Raw genomic sequence first — 22,682 nt, forward strand, 5'->3', positions numbered from 1 at the left:
AGAGCCCCGTCCTTAACCAACACCATCCCTGCCCTTGCACTCCAGATCCCACTCTTCCGTCTATACAGGCACCAGAGTGGCCAGCCCTCCCGCTCTCCTAGAACACCAGTCTACACCTCTTCATTTCTATCAACTTTCAGGCATGATTCGCGTCCCATTAAAAAAAAAAAAAAAATCTCTTGAACCAGCCTCTCAGGCTGTTACCCTTTCTTTGTTCCATTTTGCTCTCTCTTTCTTATTTATTTTTTGAGAGGGAGAGAGAGAGAGCACGAGCAGAGGAGGGGCACAGAGAGAGAGAATCCCAAGCAGGCTCTACCCTGTGCACCGTGAGGTCATGACCTGAGCTGAAATCAAGAGCTGGAGTCTCAAACAACTGAGCCACCCAGGCGCCCCTCCTGTCCCCCCACTTTGCTCTCTTCATAAGGGTCTGTCTATATGCATTATCTCTCATTTTTTTTCAGGCCATTATTTCTTGAACTCACTTTAAATTGCTATTTTTATGATAAAAAAAAAAAAAGATCTCCATGATGCTAAGGGCAACGAATATTCTCAAGTCTCATTTTACTTCCTTGGGCAGCAGAATTTCAAGAATCAGTCCACTTCACTGGAGTATTTCATTTCCGTTTTCATTTCCAGGACGTCCCTCTGTGGTTCCGCTCTCGCCCCTTCTCTGTCTCCCTTCTTACTCTTTCTGTTTCCTCTACTCCTTAATATTAAAATGCCCCACAGTTCTGTCTTCCGTCCTCTTTTCTCCTCTCTCTGCACCTGCCATCCCGGCGCTCTCAACCGATCTCCTAAGTTTAAAAGCTCCGCTAGGCCTTCCGGGGGAGGCCCTGTTGTCTCTGACGTCACCTTCCGCTGCCGTGGTTCCTTCCGGCTGCCGCCATCAGCAACCCCGCTCCTGCCCCCGCACAGGCAAGCTCCCTGCAAAGCCGCCCTGCTTGCGATTCTTCCCCTTGGAATCTTCTTTCCCAGATTTCCACGTGACTTGTTCCCGGAGCCCCTCCCAGTTGTTATTTACATGTAGGGCCTTCCTGGATCTCTGTCCTTCCATCAGTCCGTGCCCTTTCCGGCCCTGGGCGCTATTATCTCGTCACTGGCTGATTTTCCTTTGTGCTTACACTGCGCTCTGTAATTCACTTACTTACTTTTTGGGTTGTCCTCTGTACGAATTGAAGTCCTCACAAAGACGAGATGTGTTTTGCGGTTTTTTTTTTTTTGCCTGATACTATAAATATCTGTAAAGTGAATAAATCCTAGAATAGATCTCTAGATACAACAGCTATCGCTCCTTACATGCTGGAAATTTAAACCAGAATTTAATTTTCCAACATATCCTTCCCCACTCTGTCCCCTCCCTACGCCGTCTTCCCAGCTCCCCGCTATATTCCGTTTTCTTACCTTCTACAGGTAGCAGCATTGACTCAGATTAGGAAGCTTCTCTAACGTCTCGCAGCTAATACACGGCAGAGCTGGCATGGGTTCCCTGTTTAACCAGAGAATCGGTCACTCTGTATTTTCAGACGTTCCCAACCACTCTCTGGAGGGTGATCCAAATACAGCAGAGTCTGATGAGAAACCATCCTACCTTTTTTCTTTTTTTTTAATGTTTATTTATTTTTTGCGAGAGACTGCACGAGTTGGGGAGGGGCAGAGAGGGGCTAGAGGATCTGAAGCAGACAGCCTCTGCTCCGGCTCACGAACCCTGAGATCGTGACCTGGGCCAGAGTCGGACACTTACCCAGCTGAGCCAGCCAGGCACTCCTGATGATCAACTGTTCTGTCGTTAGATGGTGACCTGGTGAATGACATCTGATGTTCATTGTCTACAATCACGTGGTGAGGGTGGCCAGTGAGAAGCTCTGTCACCTGGATAGGGACCTCAGCAGGCAGCTGCCCAGGACACCTATGCGAACATGGACGAGGAGGCCGCTATTGGGAAAGACTTCTTCCAGGTACCTAAGAGGGGGGTGTGTGGTACAAGGTGTGATGAGTCAGGGTGGGAGGAAGGAAACTTGGCCGAGATTCCTGGTGGGTACGTCCACAGAGATTTGGCTGTGAATGCACAGAGGTATTTCTGTTCATTTATAGCCACAGCCCCCCTTAGTGACATCCAAACTATTTATAGGATGTGCTGTCTCCGGCAATCGGGTGATTCATGCAGATTAGTCTTTATTATGCTTTTGGAATACCTGGTGTAAATTATTTTATCACCTTCAAAAGCTAATCCATCAGCATTATTATCAGAAGAAAGTCTACATCACGTTTCTTGATAAAAGAAAACGATATTAGGTCCTTTAAAGGTCATTTCAACCGTTGTAAGCCACTGAAAGGTTGTACAAATAATTTTACGTTTTTTGTCACCAACTTGTGAAAGTTTCCCCTTGATGATGACTACCAAGTGAAGACAGTATTGTTCAAAGCTCTTATGAGAGCTCTTATGCATGTGGTTATTTCAAGTTAAAATCTGTTGGTAAAATCAAGTTCAAATATTGAATTAAGAACTAGAACACATTTTATTAGAAAGTTTTATTTTTTTCCTATCATTATATCATATCAGTGTATATGATGTATATGTATTGATTATGTATATTGATTGTATATATATTGATCATTGTATATGATGTATATGTATTGATATGATATATATGATGTATATGATATATAGCTATATATATATATAGTTGACACACAGTATTACATTAGTTTTAGGTGTAGAACACAGTGATTCAACAGCTCAACATGTTATGCTCTGCTCACCACAAGTGTGGCCACCATCTGTCACCATACAACCCTATTACCATACCCTTGACTGTGTTCCCTCTGCTGTACCTTTCATTCTCATGACTTATTCATTGCATAACTGGAAGCCTGTATCCACCATTCCCTTCACCCATTTGGCCCAGCCCCCTCCTTCCCTCCCCTCTGGCAACTATCAGTTTGCTCTCTGTATTTATGGGTTTGTCTTTGTCCATTTGTTTTGTTTTGTTTTTTTTGGATTCCACACGTAAGTGAAATCATATGATATTTGTATTTCTCTGTTTGACTTATTTCACTTAGTGTGATATCTGGTAGGTCCCTCTTTGTTGCCACAAATGGCAAGATCTTTTTAAAGGCTGAATAACATTCCATTATAGATATAGATATAGATATAGATATAGATATAGATATAGATATAAATATATCTATGTCGAGCGAGCACAGAGCCGCAGCCTCGCTCAGGGAGAGGTCCAAATCTCAGTGGGTGTCAAGACGAAGGAGCTGTGATCGTCACTGAGGTGCCCCAGTAGTGTCAGAGGCCAGTGTTACTCAGAAATTTGAGAATTGCGGTGTGACTTCTCAGTGGGACACTAGGGCTGACTGAAATGTACAACAGTGATATTAAAATGTTACTAAAGGTCTCCGGTTCTGTCTTCTATTCATTGATATTAATGGTTCATTTTGAGCAACACATGGTAATTGCCAGTGTGCTTTTCCTTCCCTTTAATTGTGTAAAAGACATTAACACATAGTTGTCTTTAATCTAATTAGGGATTATTGATCTCAGTGCAGGTATGAGTGCCTTCGTTAGTCCCAGTCAACTTCGGTCCTACACTCGTGTATTTCTGCACTGTAGTTTCTGGTTGATTTGCTTCTTCCGTCACCAAGTGATTTTTAATTGCTTTCCTGTTGGCAGGTCCCATTAGTTTCTCTCATTCTGAGGTGGGTTTCTCCTTTGTTTGAAAGCCCGTACTGTATCTCATTTAATCAACCACAGCGAATCTTTTTAACTGTATGATTTCATCAGACGACGCTTCTTACCTACTTCGGCATATTCTCTTTCTGGTTGTTCTTGTGCCAGACGATTTGAAGCTGGTTCTGGAATGTTAACTGTGGGCAGCATGGCTAACTCAGGTTTGCCTCTTTTAAAGTCTCTTTGTCAGAAGCCTAGGTCTTTTGCGTCACTAAAGTAGGAAAAGACCATATTAAATAATAGTACCCGTGGTTGTCAAAATGGACTTGAATCCACTCTTTTGCTTCCTTGGTGACTTTATAAAATCACATAAACCTTTGGAAATTAATTTGGCGATATTAAGCACGGAGAAGGCACTATTCACTTACATCGTTTCAGGAATTCTACTGCAGAAATCATCGAATACAGGGGAAAATGATATCAGGATGTTTATGCAACAGGGGAAAGAGTGAAATTGATGGAAACAAATGTTCAAAATGGAACAATAATTAAATTAACGATATTATTTGTGTTCTAAGGAGCATTTTGTGACAAGGAAATATCTGGCAACATGAAAAAATTTACTTCACATACTACTAATTGAAACTCACAACTAAATACACTGTCATTACAGCTATGCGCAAACACTCATTTCAAAAAATCTTGCAAAGAAATGAACAAGAATGGCATTGGGTGAGTTAGGTAATGATGACGGGATCACAGGATATCAATTTTCATTCTGGAATTTTCAAATTTCTATATAATACAATTATACTTACTTAAATCTTAAAATAAGTAACGTTCAAGAATAGGGCCATGCAATTTGAATTTGAAAAATCCTGACATATCATCCAACTGACCGACATGGCCCTAATAGAGGGTGTGAGAACTTTGAAACATCACATGCCCTGCACCTGTGCGAGCTGTCTTTCAAAACATCACCATTTGTTAATGTAAGAAGCAAACGTGGTTTGTTTCTATTGTAACTTTTATACTTTAAGAAAAAAATTTATTTATGGAGTGCCTGGGTGGCTCAGTGGATTGGGCGTCTGACTTCGGCCAGGCCATGATCTCACAGTTCGTGGGTTCGGGTCCCGCCTCAGGCTCTGTGCTATATCAGCTCAGAGCCTGGAGCCTGTTTCGGATTCTGTGTCTCCCTCTCTCTGTGCCCCTCCTCTGCTAATGCTATCTCTCTCTCTGTTTCTCAAAAATAAATGTGAAAAAAATTTTTTAAAAAAAGTTTATTTATTTTGAGAGAGAGAAAGAGAAGACACAAGCAGGAGAGGGGCAGAGAGAATTGGAGAGAGAGAATCCCAAGCAGGCTCTGCACTGCCAGCACAGAGCCCAACGCGGGGCTCGATCCCACAAATCGTGAGATCATGACCTGAGCCGCAATCAAGAGTCAGATGCTTAACTGAGCCGCTCAAGCTCTCCTCTTTGCCTATTTTTCCATTTTAGTATTTTTTGGTGATTGATATATGGAAGAACCATGTAGATTAAGGAATTTTGGAATGATTGTGGAATCGTTGTGTTCTTCTTCTTATTTTGTTTATTTATTTTTGAGAGAGAGAGACTCAGAGCAGGAGTGGGGTGGGTCAGAGAGAGAGGGAGACACAGAATCCAGAGCAGGCTCCAGGCTCTGAGCTGTCAGCAGAGAGCCCAACGCAGGGCTTGAACTCATGAGCCCTGAGATCATGACCTGACCCGAAGGTTGGCTCAACCGACTGAACCCCCGGGCGCCCCCATTGTGTTATTTCTTATTGCCAATTTTCCCCTTTTAATTTATTGAATAATGGTTTTAGGTACAAAGATGTTTAAAATATTTTTTGTTATTTAAATCAATAATGTGGATTCTATTTTCTGTACATAAGTATTTCCTACTTTTTTCATTTTGGGGCACTGAAACCACTTAAGAGTGTTTTCCACACACACATACAATTTCACATATATGAAGAAATGCAACGTTGCCAACATCCCAGAAGCCTCCTCTGTCTCTTTTTCACTTTGTGGTCACAAGACCCCTCTTCCCTCCAGCGGTAACTGCCCGTGGGAGGCAGCCTCCGTCCGTGTTCTTCCCTTCCGCGTGGGCTGGACTTGTTGAATTGCCACAAACCAGTAGAATCCAGGAGAGTCAATGAGGTGGCAATTTTGAGATTAAGTTCCATTGCGGTTTCTGTTTCTTCTTTCTCCTCCTCTGCTCCTCCCTGTCCCTCTCTTAGCCCTTGCTCTGGGGAAAATCAGCTGTCTTGTCGTAAGCCCTGTGGAGAGGTCCACGGGACCAGGAACTGGCATCTCCTGTGAACAGCCATTGAGCATCTGAGGCTGCCAACGGCCACATGAGTGAACTTGGAAGAAGATCCTGACCCGGTCCAGCCTTGAGATGACAGCAGCCTCTGTAACATCTTGATTGAGCCTGTGAGAGGCACACAGCTAAGACCCATGGGGATTCCTGACCTGTAGCAACTACGGGATAATAAATGTTTACTGGGGGCACCTGGGTGGTTCAGTTGGCTAAGTGTCTGACTTCAGCCCAGGTCATGATCTCACTGTTTGTTACTTGAGCCCTGCATTGTCTCTCTGCTCTCAGTGCAGAATCTGCATCAGATTCTCTGTCTCCCTTTCTCTCTGCCCTTCCCCTGCTTTCTCTCTCTCTCTCAAAAATAAATAAAGCTTAAAATAAATAAATAAGTAAATAAATAAATATTTACTGTTTTAAGCCACTACATTTGGAGATAATTTGTTATGCAGCAATAGCTAACCAATACACTATTCATTTTTATGGTAATAATTTACATGGTAAATGGACCGTGTAAATTTGGCTTCCCTAAAATTGCAAATTGATGTATAGGTATATCCTACCATTATTTATACCTAGCTTCTGCCACATAACGATTGTAGGATTCATCAGTTTTGTGGCATGTAGCTGTCGTTTGTTTATTTTTATGGCTGTGCGGTATTCAATTTAAAAATATATATCAATTTATTCACTAATTGTCCATGGACATTCGATTTGCATTTTTGGCTATTACGAGCTATGGTGCTGTCACCATTCTTCTACATGCACAATGGTGCAATGCCCATTTATTACCCAGCAGCGGAATTCGCTGTGTGATAAAATATCGATGTCTTCAGATGTTCAAACTATTTTCTGAAGTATTGTACTAATTTATTCTCCCACAAGCAGGTTATTAGAGTTCTTTCATTCCACTTTCTTGTCAAGTCTCATAAGACTTGAAATATTCCTTCAATCTGGTGGGTGTATGACACTATCTCATTGTGGTTTCAGTTTTCATTTGTTTTTTATAATGCAATGAGGAAGTTTTTGTGTATTTATTCGCCATTAGGATGTTCAATTTGTCAAGTACCTGAGTTTATTTTTAAATGGTGTCAGTTGTCTTTTTCTTTCTGATTAATGCAATTTAAAAATACATTCTGTATAAGAGGTAGTTTTTTGTGGTTATGTGTTACAGATATCTTCTCTCATTTTGTGGGTGTTCTTTCTTACTCTTACAGCATATTTATTTGAACAAAATTTTGTCTTGTTTAAGAAACCCTTCCCCGCCAGGAGGTCATGAAAATATTCTCCTCATATTTTTTTCTAGTTTGCTTTTCACTTTAGGTATTTAAGTGGACTTCAATCCTTAAGTCCTTTTTAAGTGGACTTTTTGTGTAGGTGTAAGGTGGGAGTCAAATCTATTTTTTCCTACACGGATACTTAACTGTTTCAGCACCATTTTTTAAAAAGCCCACCACTGGGCACCTGGGTGACTCAGCCGGTTAAGCGGCCGACTTCGGCTCAGGTCATGATCTCGCGGTCCGTGAGTCCAAGCCCCGCGTCGGGCTCTGTGCTGACCGCTCAGAGCCTGGAGCCTGTTTCAGGTTCTGTGTCTCCCTCTCTCTGCCCCTCCCCTGTTCATGCTCTGTCTCTCCCTGTCTCAAAAATAAATAAAACGTTAAAAAAAATTTTAAAAAGCCCACCTTTTTTTCCCCCTTTGCTGCTGGACCTGTCTCTAGGTACTAATTCTGCTCCATTGGTATGTTTTTCCAAAATCAACACTCTGAGGCTTAACCAACTGAGCCACCCAGGTGCCCCTCTACGTACATTTTAGAATCAGCTCATGTAGTTGTGCACACACACACACACACACACACACTTACACCCCAAGACTCGGGGTTTTCTTTGAGATTGTATAAATTAACTCAGAATTCACACCTTTACATTTCTGCCTATTCCTTTTTCCCCCCCAATTTTTATTTAAATTCCAGTAGTTCACATACAGTGTAATATGAGTTTCAAGTATAGATTTTAGTGATTCATACGTGTATGCAACACCCAGTGCTCATCACAAGTGACCTCCTTAATACCCTCACCTGTTTAACCCATCACCCCACCCACCTCCCCTCCAGTAATTCTCAGTTTGTTCTCTATAGTTAAGAGTCTGTTCCTGATTTGCTCTCTTCCCGCCCCCTCCCAAGTTCATCTCTGTTTCTTAAGTTACGCATATGAGTGAAATCTATGGTACTTGTCTTTCTCTGACTGACTTATTTCACTTAGCATAATACTCTCTAGCTTCAACTGTGTCGTTGCAAATAGCGAAATTCTGCTCTTTTTATGGCTTACGTAATATTCCATTGTGTATATATATATATATATATATATATATATATATATATACACACACACACACACACACACACCACATCTCTCGTATCCATTCACCAGTCAATGGACATTTTGGGCTGTTTCTGTAATTTGAACATTGTTGATAATGGTGCTATAAATGTTCAGGTGCATGTATCCCTTTGAATCAGTATTTTTGTATCCTTTGGATAAGTACCTAGTAGCTCAATTGCTAGATCTTAGGGTAGTTCTATTTTTAACTTCTGGAGGGATCTCCATACCGTTTTCCACCAACAGTGTAAGAGTGTTCCCCTTTCTCCGCATCCTCGCCAACACCTACTAATGTCCTGTGTTGTTGATTTTAGCCAATCTGACAGGTGTGAGGAGATATCTCATCATCGTTTTGATTTTTATTTCCCTGATGATGAGTGATGTTGGGCATCTTTTGATGTATCTGTTAGCCATCTAGATGCCTTCTTCTGCCCATTTCTTTTTAACTGGGTATGTTTTTTGGGTGTTGAGTTTGGTAAGTTCTTTATAGACTTTGGCTACTAGCCCTTTATCTGATATGCCGTTTGCAAATATCTTCTTCCATTCTGCCAGTTGCCTTTTAGTTTTCTGGATTGTTTCCTTTGCTGCACAGAAGTTTTTATCTTGATGAAGTCCCAATAGTTTATTTTTGCTTTTGTTTCTTTTGCCTCAAGGAGACGTAGCTAGTCAGAAGCTGCTCTGGCTGAAGTCAGAGAGGTTGCTGTCTGTGTTCCGCTCTAAGATCTCGATTGTTTCTTGCCTCACATTTTGGTCTTTCATCCATTTTGAATGTATTTTTGTGTCTGGGGTAAGAAAGCGGTCCAGTTTCATTCTTTTGCATGTAGCTGTCCAGTTCTCCCAGCACCATTTGTTGAAGAGACTGTCTTTTTCCCATTGGGTATTCTTTCCTGCTTTGTTGAAAATTAATTGGCCACATACTTGTGGGTCCATTTCTGGGTTTCCTATTCGATTCCATTGCTCTACGTGTCTGTTTTTGTGCCAATACCGTATGTTCTTGATGACAGCTTTGTAACACAGGTTAAAGTATGAGATTGTGATACCTCTAGCTTTGGCTTTTTTTTTTCAACATTACTTTGGCTATTTGGGGTCTTTTGTGGTTCCATATAAATTTTAGGATTGTTTGTTTTAGCTCTGTGAAGAATGCTATTGTTATTTTGACCGGGATCGCATTGACTATGTAGATTGCTTTGGGTAGTATTGACATTTTAACAAAATGTCTTCTTCCAATCCATGACCGTGGAATGTTTTTCCATTTCTTTGTGTCATTTCAGTTTCTTTCTTAGGTGTTTTATAGTTCTCAGAATACAGATCTTTTACCCCTTTGGTTAGGTTTATTCCTAGGGTTTTGGTACAATAGTAAATGGGATTGATTCCTTGATTTCTCTTTCTTTCTTTTTTTTTTTTCAACGTTTATTTATTTTTAGGACAGAGAGAGACAGAGCATGAATGGGGGAGGGGCAGAGAGAGAGGGGGACACAGAATCGGAAACAGGCTCCAGGCTCCGAGCCATCAGCCCAGAGCCTGACGCGGGGCTCGAACTCACGGACCGCGAGATCGTGACCTGGCTGAAGTCGGACGCTCAACCGACTGCGCCACCCAGGCGCCCCCTTGATTTCTCTTTCTATTGCCTCATTATTGGTGTACAGAAATGCAACACATTTCTGTACATTGATTTTGTATCTTGAGACTTGGCTGAATTCATTTATCATTTATAGCATTTTTTCTCTTTTCTTTCTTTTCTTTTTCTTCTTTTTTTTTTTTTTTGTGGAGTCTTTTGGGTTTTCTACATAGAATATCATGTCATCTGTAAATAGTGAATGTTTGACCTCTTCCTTGCCTATTGGATGCCTTTTATTTCTTTTTTTGGTCTGATTGCAGTGGCCAGGACTTCAGTTCTATGTTAAATAACAGTGGTGAGAGTGGACATCTCTGTCATGTTCCTGACTGTAAAGGAAAAGCTTTCAATTGTGCCCCCCTGAGAGTAATATTAGCTTGGGTTTTTCATACAGGGGCTTTAATACATTGAGGTATATTTCCTCTAAACTCACTGTGTTTACTTTGAGTACTTTACTCACTGTGTGGTACTTTGTCAAATGCTTTTTATGCATCTATTGAGAAATTTATATCATTCTTATTCTTTCTTCAACAATGTGGTATATCACATTGATGTATTTGTGAATATTGAACCACCCTTGCAGCCCCGGAATAAATCCCACTTGATCATGGTGAATAATTTTTGTTAATGTATTGTTGGATTCAATTTATTAGTATTTTTTGAGAATTTTTGCATTCATGCTCATCAGGGATACTGGCCTATAGTTCTCTTCTTTAGTGGAGTATTTGTCTGGTTTTGGAATCAGGGGGTAATGAAGGCTACCCTCATTGAGTTTGGAAGTTTTCCTTCCATTTTAATTTTGTGGAACAGTTTTGATTGTTTTTTATCTTCTCTGATTTGGGATTTTCCTTATTTGGGTATTTTCTCTTTTCTTTCTGACAAGTCTGGCTAGAGGCTTATCAATTTTAATATTTTTTTCAAATTAACTAGCCCCTGGTTTCATTGATCTGGTCTTCCTTTGTTTTAGTTTCTATATCATTTACTTCTGCTCTAATCTTTATTATTTCCCTTATTCTGTTGGCTTTAGACTTGGTTGTTTTTTTCCTACCTCCTTTAGGTGTAAGCTCAGGTTATCTGAGATTTTTCTTGCTTCTTGAGGTAGACCTGTATGGCTATACACTTCCCTCTTAGGACTGGTTTTGCTGCATTCCAAAGGCTCTGGACTATCATGTTTTCATTTTCATTTGTTTTGATGTATTAAAATTTTTTTTCTTTAATTTCCTGTTGATCCATTCATCATTTAGTAGCATGTTGTTTAACCTCCACGTATTTGAGGGCTTTCCAAATTTCTTCTTGTGGTTGGCTTCTTGTGGTTTGTGCTGTGGTCAGAAAAGATGCATGGCATGATATCAGTCTTTGTGTACTTGTTGAGGCCTCACTTGTGACCCAGTAGGTGATCTATTCTGGAGAATGTCCCATGTGCACTCAAAAAAATGTGCATTATGCTGTTTTAGGCTGAAATGTTCTGAATGTATCTGTTAAGTTCATCTGGTCCAGTGTGTCATTCAAAGCCCTTGCTTTCTTCCTGATTTTGTGCTTGGACGGTCTGTCCATTGATTTAAGTTAAAGTCCCTTACTATTATTGTATTATTATCCATTAGCTCCTTTATGTTTGTTGTAAGTTGTTTTACAACTTGGGAAGGTTTTATAAACTTGGGAAAGTTGGGGGCATAAATATTTGCAACTGTCAGATCTTCTTGTTTGATAATTCCCTTTATTATTACGTAATACCCTTCTTCTCTGATTACAGTCTTTGGTTTAGAATCTAGATTCTCAGATACAAGTATGGCTACTCCAGCTTTCTTCTGTTGTCCTGTAGCATAATAGATGCTTCTCCATCCCCTCATTTTCCATTTGCTGTTGTTGTTGGGTCTAAAATGAATCTCTTGTAGGCAGCATATAGATGGATCTTGTTTTTTAATCTGTTCTGACACCTTATATCTTTCATTTAGTCCATTTACATTCAGAATAATCATTGATAGATATGTATTTAGTTCCATTTTATTACTTGTTTTGTCATTGTTTCTGGAGGTTTTTTTTATCTTCCTTTGTAGTCTTTGTCACTTTTGGCCTTTTTTTTTTTATCATTCAGAGAATCTTTAATATTTATTTTTTAAAATATTTTTAAATGTTTATTTATTTTGGGGAGACAGAGAGACAGAGTGCAAGCAGGGGAGGGGCAGAGAGAGAGGGAGACACAGAATCTGAAGCAGGCTCCAGACTCCGAGCTGTCACCACAGAGCCCTATGCAGGGCTTGAACCCACGAAGTGCAGGATCATGACCTGGGCTGAAGTCTTAACCAACTGAGCCACCCAGGCACTCGTAGAGTCCTTAATATGTCTCACAAGGCCTGGTTTAATGGTCATGAACTCCTTTAGTTTTTGTTTGCTGGGAAACTCTTTATCTCTCCTTCTATTCTGAATGATAGCCTTTCTGGATAGAGCATTCTTGGCTGCACATTTTTCCCATTCAGCATGTTGACTATATCATGCCACTACCTTTGGCTTGCCAAGTTTCTGCTGAGAGATCTGCAATTAGGCTTATGGGTCTTACCTTGTAAATTAGGGTCTTCTTTTGTCTTGCTGCTTTTAGGATTTTTTTCTTTATCACTATATTTTGCAAATTTAATTATAGTATGTCTCGACATTGGCCTGTTTTTGTTGATTTTGATAGAAGTTCTCTGTATCTCTTGGATTTGGATAACTGTTTCCTTCCCCAGATTAGGGAAGTTTTTAGCTATTATTTCCTCAAATAAACCTTCTGCCTCCTTTTCTGTCTCTTCTTTTGGTACTTCTATGGTATCAATGTTATTATGTTTTTTTTTTTAATTTTTTTAACGTTTATTTATTTTTGAGACAGAGAGAGACAGAGCATGAACGGGGGAGGGGCAGAGAGAAAGGGAGACACAGATTCAGAAGCAGGCTTCAGGCTCTGAGCCATCAGCCCAGAGCCCAACGCGGGGCTCGAACTCACGGACTGCGAGATCGTGACCTGAGCCGAAGTCGGACGCTTAACCGACAGAGCCACCCAGGCACCCCTGTTATTATGTTTGATGTAGTCACTGAGTTCCCTAAGTGTGCTCTCATGATCTTTAATTCTTCCTTCTCTTTTTTGCTCAGCTTTCTTATTTTCCATAATTCTATCTTCTGTATCTCCTACGCATTCTTCTGCTTCTTCTCTCCTTATGATTATTGCGTCCACTCAGTTTCAACTCTAAGTTAACACATTTTTCATTTCTGCTTGATTGTTTTTTAACTCTTTTATCTCTGTGGTAAGGGTCTCTCCCTAATGACCTCCATGCTTTTCTCAAGCCCAGAAAGTATCCTTACCATTGTTACTTTAAATTCGCCACTGGGCATATTACTTATATCTGTTCGATAAGATTTCTGACTGTGACCTTTTCTCGCCCTTTCTTTTGGGATGAATTCCTCCATCTTGACATTTTGTCTAGGTCTCTGTCTTCTTTTCTATGTTGGAAAAGCCTGTTAAGTTTCCTGCTCCTGAGGGTAATGGCTCTATGAAGAAGAGGTCATATGGTCTTCAGGGCCTGACACTTAGGGAGTGTCTCTGGTATGTGCTGCGTGAGCTCTGCTGCTGTGTCTTGACTGCTCTGTCCTTCAGGTCAGTCATCCGCAGAGGTTCTTCTTGCCTGCAGTGGGCAGTGCTTTGTCCTTGGCCAGCATGTGGCAACTTTGAATGGGATGTACTCTGTTCTGCCTGCTAAATGAGACCTGCTGTTATTTCCACTAGAACTGAAGCCCTGGAGACTCTACAGTCAGTAGACATGGTGCGTAAGGGGGTTTCCGCCAGTCTTCAGGGGAAAGGGCCCGCTGCACTGGGCCTCGGGAACACTTGCTCAAGAAAAGGAGTCCCAGCACAGTGCACGGGGTGGTATTTGGTGTAGACAGGGTAGACGACCAGTGTTGGCAGGGAGGATGGCACCAGCCAATTTCTTTGTCCCTGGAGGTGGGGGGGGGGTTCCATGCTTGCTGCTCTCAGGGAAGCACCCCCTGAAGACTGAATAATTTCCCCTCGTGTGTCACAGGCATTTTTCAGATCGCTGTTTTCACAGTCTGTCCCTAGAGTGTTTGCCTACCTGGAGCAGTGCAGTGAACCTTGGACTGCATCCCAGCAAAGTCTGCTGATTTTTAAAACTCCAAACATCCGGGACATGCTGTGGCAGGGACTGTCGCTGGTCTTCTGGGAGGGTCTTGCTGTGCCCGAGAGCAAAGCAGGCTAAAGAGTCGGTGTTCAGGTTAGCTGCTCCCAGTATGTGTCCTTGCACAGGTGCTAAGGGGTAGTGGAAGGAAATGGTGCCCACTGGCTCTCTTGTCCCTGGAGAGGTGACTCTGAGATTGCTACCTCTCACAGATGTACTCCAAGGAGAGGTATCTTCCTGTGTGCTTTAGGGGATCCTCAGGGTTGTTTGCCTGTTTCTTTCAAGGAGCAGGGAAGTGCCCTCGGGGTTCTAACCCAGCCAAGCCTGCCAACCACCAAAAGTCTAGTCTTTACGCCCTCTGGTGGCAAAAACTTGCAAAAATCGGCCCCTCTCATCTTTCCAGCCAACGGCTTGGGGGAAGTGTTCTCCTTGTGTGTATCCCCGCGTTCCCCCACTACCACCTACTGGACTCTCTCTGCAATCAGGGCTCCCTCTCCTCCACATCATCCATGATCTGTTTCTCCACCCAAACCACATCTCTGCACTTTGTACCTTCCTCAGTGTGGCCTCTTCTGTCCCTCTGGTAGTTCAGTTTGTTCTGTCGGTCCTCAGGTTGATTTCTTGGGTATTCAGAATGATTTGATAGTTACCTATTTGTGTTCAAGGGATGAGGCAAGCCTAATGTCCTCCTACTATGTTACCGTCTTAGCTCCCCCTCCCCATAAGTCTTCCAGTCCATGACCATATTATAACAAATATGTCTCATATACTAACTTATGGTTATCTATAGAGGTTTTGAACAGATTTTGATTTCATTTGATCCTTAGTTCCGTGATAATTTTGAAGCTATTAGTGGTATTTTAAAAAATATAGTTTCTTGGTTTGTTTATTCGTTTATTTTTTGCTGGCATACAGTAATTATATATTGTATATTATTTTTGTGGGTTGTATGTTTTGTTAAATTCTCTTATTAATACTAAGGGTTTATTTGTAAATTCTTTTGGATTCCTTAGTTAAGCAATCATGTCACCTGTGAATAATGACAATTCTTTTTAATTTCTGCAATTCATTTTATGCTAAAGAAATAGTTATCTCCTTCCAGAACAAATAGCCAACTATTTTTACTAATATTTGTTATACGTTAAAGTTTGTTTTTATTTACCTCATCTGCCCCACTGATTTGTTGATTCTTGTACTGATTACTGTTTTTTTAGGACTCTTAAATTGATGTAGCAGAGTTCGTGCTTTAAAAGCCAGGTCTCCTGTAAACGGAAGGTTCAGAAATTAGAGCCATATTCAAGATTGTTTTTAAGTCATTGGCAAATATTTTATGAATCCCATAATGACCTAAAATGTATGTATTTTCCATTGGTGCTTCGGATTTTATGACTTCGTGGCTATGAAATTACTAATTTCTAGGGGTCGGCTGGTGCAACTTTTCTGGGAAAAGGTGCAGCATGTAATCCTGTCTTTTGTGAAGAGGAAACAGGTTATTTCCCACCGTATACATCCAGGGAGAGTGTAGCCACATTGGTGAAGGGCATAAGCCTAGCACAGTGAGTGCACAGTGCAGGCATCAGTATTCTCGCTGGCTCTATTTAAGGGAAATTTGGAATTGTGAGCTTTGTTATTTGTTCTCTTTATAACCAAATGGAAGCTATCATTCAATATATATCAATATTATATTATTGACATAATCTGTTGGGAGTAATCAAAATCATTACCATGTTCTCATTGACTCGCAGAAGATTTGAGGAGTATATTAATTATTTGGTAAGGGTTTTCTAATCGTTTTCACGAAAGAGGCCGAGTTTCAAGGCCGCCTGGCTGTCTTTGAAGTTTCAACTTACAGAGGCAAAACATTTGTTTTCCTGTCCAAATATGACCCCCATCCACTTCCTTATCAGGCTGTGTAATGGAATGCATGGCAGGTTTGGATAAGCTTGGGAAATGGTATTGACTGGAAACCACACATTTTGGTTCAGAGATTTCCTCATTTTAAGATGTGGTTAACGCTAGACGTGAGAAGGCAGTACTATGATTTCTGAGTGTTGGGAAGTATATTTCAGGCTTTGCCTCCTGCCAGAGCCTGTTGGGTTGCCATTGCCCCTCAAAGCTATCTTTTAAGTCACAAATGTCTTCTGGTGCTGTAGAAGGAGATCTTTTTAGACGTCCCACATGGTCTTCATCCAGAGAAAGCAACTTTGTTCTACCTAACAAATATGCCATGGGCAGTGGCCAAGAGCTCGCTCCCTTCCTTAGCTCAGAGTTTTGTTTCCAACCCACTGTCGTGGGACAGTTAAGAGGAGGCAAAGGAAAGGTATAAAGAATTTTTATTATAATTTCATTGTTCTTGAGTTGGTAGAGAGAACATCATAATAGAGTTTTCTTAATCTGACATCACTGCTTCAATGCTGGAAATCCAAAATCACGGGTTCAGTGCTGGAAGTGAGCTTTTGACTCTTTTTCTAGTCTAATTATTTTAGCTCTTTTCTGTCCCCCCTTTTTTTGTGTGCCAGAAATGTAATTGTCTTCCTAGTAATTTCTGAATAACAAACATATTAGCACACCTGTTTTTATCTCTTTCCATTGTACACTAATTAGCTATTTTTCTGAATGCTAAGCGGAACATTAAATTCTGAAGACCTCTCTAAAACAGAAGAAACATAGTGACAGTATCCTCATGGTATGGCCCCAAAACCAAGAATTTGACTTATTTTGATTGTACTTATATAAAAAAACAGTAAGCAAACAATCAAGATGATTAGTTGCTAAGACAGTATTCCCAAATGCCAGTTTAGATGTGTTGCTTGGAATCCAAAGATATTTTTCCTTTGTTGTTGGAAAGTGCCTCCTCAATCATACCGAATCATAATTATGTATTGTTTCAGGTTGAAAGATTAGCTATCGATCTATATAAACTACCTGAGATCTCCGCCCACTAAGGAGATCTGTTAAATTATTATTTATTTCAAGCATTCTTACTTGGATTTATTCTAAAATAAGTAGAAGTGAAAAAGTATTATGTAAACTTCACAAGGAACATAGGAAGAATATTGACATGGGAAATTAGGCAGAACCGTAGCAAGGCATCACAGCGAGGTATTCATGCCTCATTTTCTCTTTGTGAATAAATAATTCCTCAGAATGGTACTGCTTCCATAGAGATATTGAGATGTTCCTATTGTCTACCTTCATACTACATTTTGCCTTGGTGACACTGCTCTGTTTTTTTTTTGTTTTTTTTTGTTTTTTTTTTTTTTTTATGACAGAGAACTCAGCATAGAATTTTAGAGTGAGAAGGAACATTAAGGGCATCTTATCCAATCACTCACCCACAGTGGTAATTTCTTTAACCATGTCCGTATCCGTACCATGTGGCCACCCATGTTGTCTTACATGGCAGGATTCCTTCTTTTTTTTAAGAATGGAGAATATCCCATTGTGTGTATGTGTCACATATCATGGGTCCAATCATTTGTTGATATTTATCTGGATGGTTTCCATACCTTGACTACTGTGAAAAACGCTGAAATGAACACAAGGGACGTATATCTCTTTGAATTCCTGATTTCATTTCTGGATAAATACCCAGTAGTGGCTTTGCTGGATCATAAGGTAGTTCTGTTTTTACTTTTTGGAGGAACTTCCACACCGTTTGCCATAGTGGCTATTCTAGCCCCATCGAAGCGTTGCATAAGAGCTCCCTTTTCGCTACATCCTCACCAAAACTTATTTTTCTTGTCTTTTTGGTAATAGCCATCCTAACAAGTGATGGAATGATATTTCATTGTGGTTTTGATCTGCATTTCCCTATGCTTGGCGACATTGTGTACCTTTTCATATACCTCTTCGCTATGTGTATGTTTTCTTTGGAGAAATATTCAAGTCCTTTTCTCATTTTTTAATCAGGCTATGATTGTTTTTAATGTTATTCAGTTATATTAGTTCTTTATGTATTTTGGATATTGACTCCATATTAGTTTGCATATTTTCTGCTACTCCATTTTTTCACTTTACTGATTTCTTCTGTCGTATAGAAGCTTTTTGGTTTGATGTAGTCCCACTTATTTATTTTTAGTTTTGTTGCCTGTGTGTCTGGTGTCCAATGCAAGAAATCACTGCAAGACCATTGTCAAGTTTTTCACTCTATATTTTCTTCAAGGAGTTTTACGTTTAAGGTTTGAGCTCAATTTGTGTTAATTTTTGTGTATAATATAAAAGTCTAATTTCACTTTTTTTTTTTTGCAGGCAGATTTCCAGTTTTCCCAACAGCATTTGTTAAAGAGACTATCCTTTATCCATTGCTTTGTCTCTCTATTCTGTTTCATTGGTCTATAGGTCTGTCTTTATGCAAGCACCACACTGTTTTAATTACTGTAGCTTTGTAATATATTCTGAAATTAGGAAGTGTGATGCCTTCGGCTTTGTTCTTGTTTGAGGTCATTTTGGCTATTCAGCATCTTCTGTAGTTCCAAATGAATTGTAAGATTGTTCTTCTATTTCTATTTTAAAAATGCCATTTGCATTTTGATAAGTATTGCACTGAATCTGTAGGGTGCTTTTGGTAGTACGGACATTTCAACAATATTAATTCTTCCAATCCACGTACATGGGGATGTCTTTCCATTTATTTGTGTCTGCTTTCATTTTCTTCATCAGTGTTTTCTAGTTTCAACGTACAAGCCTTTTATCTTCTTGGTTAAGTTCATTATGCTAAGTGAAATAAGCTAGTCTTAGAAGGACAAATACTATACTGCATTCTTTTACTTATATGAGTTATCTGGAATAGTCAGACTCATAGAGCAAGAACACAGAATGGTGGTTGCCAAGGGTTGGGTGAGGGCACAGTGGGTAATTGTTTTCATTGAGAATAAAGTTTCTATTATGAAAGATGAATAGATTCTAGACATCTCCTGTGTAACGCAGTACCTATAGTAAAGAATATGGAATTGTATGTTGAAAAATGTGTATTGAAATAATTTCTAGGCCCAAGATGGACCTGCCTCTGCCTGGAGTGCCACATCAGTGAGTCAAAACTTAGATGACTTTTCCATTCCTATAAATGTAATGTATTTGGATAAGCACAATGGAGAAACTTCTGGATAAATACCCAGACAAATATCATATGACTTCACTCATACGAGGAATTTAAGATACAAAACAGATGAACATAAGGAAAGGGAAGGAAAAATAATATAAAAACAAGGAGGGGGACAAAATAGAAGAGACTCTTAAATGCAGAGAACAAACTGAGGGTTGTCGGAGGGGTTGTGGGTGGGGCATGGGCTAAACGGGCAAGGGGCATTGCGGAAGACACTTGTTGGGACGAGCACTGGGTGTTATACGTAGATGACAAATCGCTGGATTCTACTCCTGAAATCATTATTGCACTAGATGCTAACTAACTTGGATGTAAATTAAAAAATAAAAATAAAAAATATACAAAAAAGAGGGGACATCAATTTGATATGTAAATTTTGAAGTAAGGTAAATAGTAAGATTATGTCCGATAATGTGAGGTTTCAAAACAATATTGATGAGGAGTTTAATGCCAAAATTTTTGCCATTTTTAACATCTGTAACATATTTCTCTATATTGTTTAAATATCCCAAATAATAAATAGATAGCTAGAATAAAAAATTACCTAAAATCTCATCAAATTAGTCAAAAGCTTCATTAAGTTTACTCTTAGCGATAGAGAACAAACTGATGGTTACCAGAGAGGAGGTGGGTGGGGGATGGGTAAAATATATGATGGGGATTAAGGTATGTACTTTAAAAAAAGTTTTTTTTAATGTTTATTTTTGAGAGAGACAGAGTGCAAGTGAGGGAGGGGTGGAGACACAGAATCCGAAGCAGGCTCCAGGCTCTGAGCCATCAGCACAGAGCCCAACGCGGGGGCTTGAACTCACAAACTGTGAGATCATGACCTGAGCTGAAGTCGCTTGCTTAACCAGGCTGAGCCACCCAGGCAGCCCTAAGGTGTGTACTTGTCATGAGCATAGAATGACGTAGGGAATTACTGAATCACTATATTGTACATCTGAAACTAATATAAGACTGTAGGTTAACTATACTGGAATTGAACTAAAAGCATCATTAAATTTGATTTTGATGTCCACAAATGAGAAAAAATGTAATATTCTTAGAAATTGACACTTATTAATTTAACCACTATTTTCTGAATGACCAAGAGGCTGTTTCTTCCTTACCTCCCAGGTTTGTTCTGCCAAATAGGTAAAATTGTTTTTGGTAGCAAGTAACATACTGTCCGACTATATCGGCTAAACAATAAGGTTTACCATTCAATTTCACATGAGAATCAAAGATTCAGGCCATTTTTGGGTTGGCTACCAAACAATTACATCAGAGGTCTAGGGAGACAATATATATGCGCTTCAGGACCTATCCCCACCCTCCCTTCTGGCCAGTAGATCTATAAAGAGGGTTAAGTTATAGTATAACTCATCTAGGGGCATACTGGGTCTGATAGGGGAAGAACAGGTCATACTTCACAGCAGGTACAAGGACCTAGATAGCATGTACTGGGGGACCGCTAGAAATTCTGATGGTGCTTGGTCAAAGTGGCCAGAACATAAAACATAAGAGAGAAGGAGGGAGTTCATTGTTCTGGGAGGACTCTCCCCAGATAATGGATTTATCATCCTATCACAAGTTCCAGAGATGGTACAGGCTCAGTGGTAGGATGGCTGCTAGAAACATGAAAAAACGCAAGGGCCCAGGCTTGTCAAGACCCCAAGCAGTCTCTGAGTAGTTGGTGTGTTAGAAAGGGTATGCCGTGTAAGACTGGAAGGTTCGCAGATGATTAGGTTTTACGGGCTGGCCCAGACGATAACCATTTATTAAAGTCTTATGTCTTATGCAAAGTGTTGGCAAGGAGCATCATTAAAATATTCAATGATGGCTCTCTATAAGCCAAGGCTGATTGGGAAGAGGCCATTACGGAACTAGACTCATCAATAACAAAGGGGATAATAGAATCCTGCAATAATGGAGGCCAAGTGGTGACACTTAATTTGCCAAATTTCCTGAAACCCACCATTATAATGAGGTGTAGGGTCAGAGTGGTTGCCAAGGATGATGGACCTGCAAAGAGATGATTGATAAACCCAGATAAGACAGATGGGTACTACTCATTTTGCATTTCAGAAGAAATCAGGCATGGATGGCCAGGAGTCTGAGGGCAGTCACTCCATGAAGTCACATTCACTTTCCCAGTTTCTGTACTTGAGTCAGTTTTTAGACTTAGAATCTATTAACTGAAGAGGAAGCTGGATCCTAAGGAGGAAGGAATTTGCAACACCGTGATAAGCATCGATGGTTATGACTGTCCTAATCCTTCCCCTAGGAGACCTAAGGCTATTTACACAGGTAACTGATAGCTGGTGAAAAGGGAGTATCTGAATGATTCGAACGTAGGATCTGGTTTACCAGTGAAATCCAAAGACCCGAAAAGTCATAGCCCCTCTGCTAGAGTAGGGGTATACAGAAGCTAGACAAAAATTGCAGTCTTGGCTAAATTCCTGCTTAAATGGATCCACTGGGTTTGCAGTCCCACCTGATTATAATTTCTCTGTTCTCGAATGTGTATCTGTGATTCACATACTTAGTAGTTGGTACAGTCCCCACCTTGGGTTCTTGACCTATGAATTTGGTGCTACTTTAGTAGGGAAGGCCAAGAGATAATCTCTGATTACCCCTGCCTACAGCCAATATAATCAATCAAAAATAATATTGTCTTCCAAGATGGAATAGGTGTACAAGTTAGATTCATTGGTGGTGACTGGTCAGGGGCCTGGAAGAAAAAAAATTGGAAAATTAGGAGAAGGAGGTCTGGGGTGGGGGAAGTAGGATACACATGTAGGAATGGAACAAAGTATGTTCAATAAAAAGCATCAACAACTGGGTTGACAGGATGATTTGGCCACATGATCATCAGCCTTTGTCATTGGCCACTCCAGTACGGGTGTGATAGGTACATACATGAAAGGGGGAGAGTGGGAGAGAGAGGTTACGCATTGGCCCACCAGTATGGGTTTGCACTTAAAAAGGCTTATTTAGGTTCTGCAGTCATGGAAGGTTGAATTTGCCTGTAACAGAGACCAACACTGAATTGGTACAGTCTCATCCCACAGAGAGACCAACCACTGCTCAGTGGCAAGTTGACTGTATCAAATCCCTTCTACCCTCGAAGAACCAGAGAGCTGTTCTAACAGGAAAAAACACAAGCTCCAGGGAGAGATTTGCTTTCTTGCCTTCAAGGTCTCAGCTAAGATGACTATCTGAAGGGTTTGATCCACTGCGTCCCACATAATGTCACATTAGACCAGAGGATCTGCTTTGGAGCAAAGGGTATAAACGAATGGGATCATGAAAATTAGACCCACTGGTTTATTGCCCAGAAGCTGCTGTCCTTATAAAACACCACAGCAGCATCCTGATGGTAGAGTTAAAGGGACAACTTGAGGGAGACACTCTATGAAGATGGGGTGACATTT

General features: G+C 40.4%; 1 long non-coding RNA gene across 2 annotated transcripts in view; it reads left to right on the top strand.

Moving 5' to 3' along the window:
• Nucleotides 1-614: 614 nt before the first annotated feature.
• The window catches only part of LOC109495970, a 28,889-nt gene continuing 6,821 nt past the window's right edge, over nt 615-22,682 (top strand). The window contains exons 1-3 of one of the 2 annotated variants that reach the window (XR_006592449.1): nt 620-1,131; nt 1,791-1,955; nt 5,932-6,211. This is a non-coding gene — a long non-coding RNA (uncharacterized LOC109495970). Of the gene's footprint in view, nt 1,132-1,790; nt 1,956-5,931; nt 6,212-22,682 lie in introns of those variants that run through there. The other variant, XR_002151699.3, reaches the window with a different exon arrangement.

The sequence above is a fragment of the Felis catus genome, chromosome F2 (genome assembly GCF_018350175.1).
Source record: "Felis catus isolate Fca126 chromosome F2, F.catus_Fca126_mat1.0, whole genome shotgun sequence".
Taxonomy (NCBI): Eukaryota; Metazoa; Chordata; class Mammalia; order Carnivora; family Felidae; genus Felis; species Felis catus.